This window comes from Sinocyclocheilus rhinocerous, unplaced genomic scaffold (genome assembly GCF_001515625.1).
Source record: "Sinocyclocheilus rhinocerous isolate Xijiao unplaced genomic scaffold, SAMN03320098_v1.1 scaffold2210, whole genome shotgun sequence".
NCBI classification, from domain to species: domain Eukaryota; kingdom Metazoa; phylum Chordata; class Actinopteri; order Cypriniformes; family Cyprinidae; genus Sinocyclocheilus; species Sinocyclocheilus rhinocerous.
In genome coordinates, this window is record NW_015630048.1 from 49,658 (window position 1) to 55,302 (window position 5,645).

The following is a 5,645-nucleotide window of genomic DNA, read 5'->3' on the forward strand; positions in this document are numbered from 1 at the left end:
CTTCAACATATCAGAAGTCTTGAAAGTACAAGTATTTGCTCTAAATGATACATTTGCAGCATCTCTGTTTTTCTTCATAGAGACACATTCACTTCCAGTTCAATAACTTTTTTAAAGAGGCTCACAGTGTGGTGCAGCGTGTGAGTTTTCAAAAAAACTTTATTTTTCTCCTTTTTTTTGTTGTTAGTGGTTTTTAGTTTTCTTTCTGTCTTGGAGGTGGTGGCTGCCGGTGTAGCTGGTCAGCATGGCTGCGGGAGAGCAGTTTAGTTTTCAGAAGTTAACGCGCCGGCATGCTATTAAATTGTCTCCTCCCGAAGGAGCTTCTGTAGAAGATTGTAGTATCGCGGTAGGTGAGTTTGTTGGCTTTGAAAGCATTAAGTCAGCTTCCAGGATGAATAATGCAGTTGTCATTTTTTTGGATGAGGTGGATAAAGTAAACCGTTTGCTTGAGAGCGGGATTACCATTAATGACACACACACACCGGTTCTGTCTCTGATAAGTCCTGCAAAAAAGGTCATTATTTCGAATGCACCCCCGTTTTTGAAGAATGAGCTTTTGGAAAAAGAGCTAGGGAGATATGAAAAATTAGTGTCATCGATAAAAATAATTCCTATCAGTTGCAAATCTCCTCAGCTTAAACATGTGGTGTCTCTTATGAGACAAGTTCATATGATTCTTAAGAAAACCGATGAAGAATTGAACTTGGTTTTTAAGTTCAAGGTTGAAGATTTTGACTATACTGTACATGTAACTACAGAACTGATGAAGTGTTTCGGGTGCGGAGCGGTGGGGCACGTGATTCGGTCGTGCCCGAATGAACGACGCGCGGGCCGGGCGGCTGCCGGTGCGGGGGAAACGCCGCCCGCTAGGTCTGATGGCGGAGCCGCTGCACCGGTTGAGCCGCGAGAGATTGTTATGCAGGTCTCACAGGCAGATGATCGAGCTGATAGTGGTTCGGGAGATGAGGTGGTGGAGGATTCAGAGAATAAACAGAGTGATCAAAATGTGCAAAATATCTCCGAAGGAGATTTAAATGTTGGTCACATAGCAACTAGAGTAGTGGAGTCAGTGTTGTTCAATGAGGAAGATGTTTTGATGGATGATGATTTTTCTAAAGTGTCAAACCAGAAGCCCAGAAAACAAATCAAACACTGAACAAGTCACAAAAGTGACAAAAATGCACCCAACGGTTTGCTCATCCCAGTCACAAGAAAACTTGTCAAGTACACAGGAGGGTGAAAGTGAATGTGGAGACACACAAGTGGATGCTGAAAGTGTTTACTCGTTTACCAAAATTCAGACCTTTTTGCAAAAAACAAAAGGAATGAGATCTGTCAAAGTAGATGAGTTCTTTCCAGATTTGAAGTTGTTTCTTGACTCAGCTAGGTTTTTCATGAAAAATACAGAACCTACCACACAATCAACCTTTACTGATCAGGAAATATTTCGTCTTAAGAAGTTGATGGTGAAAGTTAAAACACAAATAGCAAATGATGTTTAAGTGTTTGTTGTTTTGTCTTTTCTTTTTTGCGGTTTATTTTATTGTATTGTTTATTTGTAGACCTATTTTTGTCATGTGTGACATAAAGCTGGGTTCCTTAAACATTAATGGTGCCAGAGAAGATGTGAAAAGAATTTCTCTTTTTAATTTGTTTAAAGTTAGGAAACTAAATGTTATTTTCTTACAAGAAACACATAGCACAACTGAAAATGAAACTGACTGGAAGAAGGAGTGGGATGGGGAAGTTTTTCTCAGTCATAAGAGCAGTAATAGTGGAGGTGTTGGCATCCTCTTTTCTAAGGATTTTTCACCTATTTCATGTGTTACTGAAGAAATAGTTAAGGGTCGACTGTTAAAAATACAAGCTACCTTTGAGAATGTGAAAATGTCCTTTATCAATGTATATGCTCCGAATATGGGCATTGAAAGGATGATATTTTTAAACATTCTAAACACTGTACTTAATAAATGTAATGTGCATGAGTATATGTTCTTGGGCGGTGATTTTAATTGCACTGCAAATGCAGCTCTAGACAGGAACCATCCTGAACCGCACAGAGCTAGTATGAGAAGCCTTATTAGTATAATTGAAACAAATGATTTATGTGACGTCTGGAGATTTTTTCACAATACTCAACGTCAGTATACTTGGACTCATGCAAAGGATAATGTTTTATCTTTGGCAAGGCTTGACAGATTTTATTGTTTTAAACATCACATTAATGTTCCTAGAGGCTGTTCAATACATCCAGTTGGCCTTTCAGATCATTCCCTTGTTCAAGTGTCCATTTTTGTTAAGGATGTGAAATGTAACAGTGCTTATTGGCACTTCAATGTGTCTTTGCTTTCAGATAATGTTTTTATTGATGCTTTTAAGTATTTTTGGAGTGGTTATAAAAAAACAAAATCTGAATACACCTCTTTACAACAGTGGTGGGACATAGGGAAAGGAAAAATAAAGCAACTATGTTTACAATATACTCTCAATGTCACAAGGGACATGACAAAATCTATGAACGTTTTGGAGAATGAGATAGAGGAATTGCAAGGATTGGCAAATTCCACAAAAGATGGAGAATATTTTAAAGATCTTAAAAGAAAAAAGTTAGCTCTATCCAGCCTTTTGGGTTTTTCTACTCAAGGTGCTTTAGTTCGGTCACGGTTTCAAAATATTGTAAAAATGGATGCTCCCTCTCACTTTTTCTTTGGCCTTGAACGAAAGAATGGACAGAAAAGGCTCATGCATTCTTTGCGGTCCAGTACTGGACAGTTGCTGAAAGAGTCTGTAGAAATACGAAAATGTGCAGTTGGTTTTTATGAGAAGCTTTTCAAAAAGGAATTCCAAGAGAATCCTGAGGTGGCACAGTCTTTTTATAGAGACTTACCTAAGGTTTCTGAGAAAGCTATGGCAGAGCTGAATACAAGGATCTCTGCTGAGGAGCTGTATTCTGCGTTACAGAGCCTAGAAATAGGCAAGGCTCCGGGTATCGATGGACTTCCTGTTGACTTTTACAAAGCTTTCTGGCCTGTCCTGGGAGAGGATCTACTGCTTGTTCTCAGAGACAGTCTAAGTAAAGGGCTGTTACCTTCGAGCTGCAGGAGAGCAATTCTCACTCTTCTCCCTAAGAAGGGGGACTTGCAAGAGATTAAGAACTGGCGGCCAGTGGCGTTACTCTGCACGGATTATAAAATTTTGTCCAAGGTGTTGGCTTTGAGGCTGAGAAAAGTGATGGAGCATATCATTCATGTTGATCAGACATATTGCGTTCCAAATAGGTTAATATCTGATAATATTTTTTTAATTCGTGATTTCTTAGATCTTTCCAAGTCATTGGGCTGCGAAAATGTTTTAATTTCACTAGACCAGGAAAAGGCTTTCGATAGAGTTGAGCATCAATATTTGTGGCAAACTTTAGATGCTTTTGGTTTTAGTTCTAGTTTTATAAATATGATTCAAGTCTTGTACAATGATATTGAGAGTATATTGAAGGTCAACGGTGGTTTAAGTGCTCCTTTCAAGGTTCAGAGGGGAATAAGACAAGGTTGTCCACTATCCGGTATGTTGTATTCTTTGGCAATAGAGCCTTTTTTACATAATTTAAGGCAATCTCTTTCTGGTGTGTCTCTGCCTGGTTGTGAAACAGGTTTTAAGTTATCTGCTTATGCTGATGACGTTGTTGTAATTGTTAACAAACAAAAAGATATTGACACTCTTGTTAAAAATATTAATGTTTTTAGTGTTTTATCTTCTGCTAAAGTTAACTGGGAAAAAAGTAAAGCCATAACAATCAGTGAAAAATTAAGACGGAATTTCGTTTTACCTGGTGGGTTAACCTGGAGTAAGGGGGGTTTTAAGTATCTTGGGGTTTATCTTGGTGATGAAACTTTAATGTGTAAGAACTGGGAAAATGCCTTAGAGAAAGTTGAGGGACGTTTAAAAAAGTGGAAATGGATTCTTCCACATATGTCTTTTAGAGGTCGAACACTAGTAATTAACAATTTGGTTTCTTCTATGTTATGGCACCAATTACTGTGTATAGATCCTCCAACACAATTGCTAGCTAAGATACAGGCAATTTTAGTGGACTTCTTCTGGGACCGAATGCATTGGGTCCCACAAAGCGTTTTGTTCTTACCGAAAGAAGAAGGAGGCCAAGGACTCATTCATCTTGCCAGTAGAGGTGCTGCTTTCCGGCTCCAGTTTATTCAGAGGTTCCTGGTTGGACCCAAAGACCTTGTCTGGAAACCTTTAGCCAGAACTATTTTGTCCAGAGGTGGGAATTTGGGTCTTGCGGAGTCCTTATTTTTAATGGACCTAAGTACTCATAAACTGAATAACCTCCCAAAGTTCTATCAAGGACTTTTTACTATTTGGGGGATGTTTCATAAGCAGAGATCAACGGACAGTGAATCTCCATTATGGCTGTTGAAAGAGCCTGTAGTGCATGGGACACGTTTTAATGTAGAGGATACAACAGGACATTTCATGATGCAGTTGTTCGTTTCAGCTGGGACTGTCACACTGGGACATGTGGTCAATTTATGTGGACCCAATTTTCTCAATGCTGCAAGTCTAGCCTCTCATGTGGGAGTTCGATCCATTAGGCTCATAGATCAACTGCTCAGTATTTGGAAATGCAAACTCACAAAGACTGAACTCTCTTTACTAACTGACTACTGCAACGGTTTCTGTCAAAAAAATGTTGATGTTTCTTTTCCTGCTATGACTCTTTTCCCCAATTTTAAAGAATGTACTGGTCAATTCTTAGAGTCTGAAAGTTTTTTTACCAACAATTTGAAGGATATGGGAGGAAAAGTTATGTATAAGCTGTTTGTTAAAGTGTTAAATAAAAGTAAACTAAATGGTAGAGCTGATACTCCTTGGAGAGCTCATTTTGGAGTTGGTAATGAGATCAAACCTGTGTGGAGAGCGTTGTACAAACCACCGTTGACAAAGAGAGTAGGGGACTTGCAATGGAGGATACTGCATGGTGTCGTGGCAGTTAATGCTTTTATTTCAATTGTCAATCCCAATGTAAGTGCTGATTGTCCTTTCTGTGTACAGAGGGAAACCATTTTTCACTGTTTTGTAGATTGTGGCAGACTGAGTGCTTTTTTTCATTTGTTACAAAGAATGTTTACAATGTTTGGGGAAAGTTTTTCTAAACAAATGTTTATTCTTGGTTTTAAATATTGTCAAAAGTGGAGAGTGAAATGTCAATTGTTAAATTTTGTACTGGGCCAAGCAAAAATGGCTATCTATGTGAGCAGAAGAAATAAGATAGAAGAGTCTTCAGATTGTGATGTAAATACAATTTTTGTCAGATTGTTGAAAGCCAGACTGAAAATTGATTTTGACTTTTATAAGTCTACAAATAATATAGACGAATTTAGAAATATGTGGTGTCTTAAAAATGTGCTATGTTTTGTTGAAGAAAATGTGCTGTTTTTTGGGTTGATGTTGAGTTAATTTAGTGGTTTGGTTCTTTGGCTTGAGTGTGATTTTGTCTAAAAAGCAATAAAGAGGTTTTGGACTCTCTCTCTCTCTTCTCTCTCTCTTCTCTCTCTCGCTCTCTCTCTCTCTCTCTCTCTCGCTCTCGCTCTCTCTCTCTCTCTCGCGCTCTCTCTCTCTATCGCTCTCTC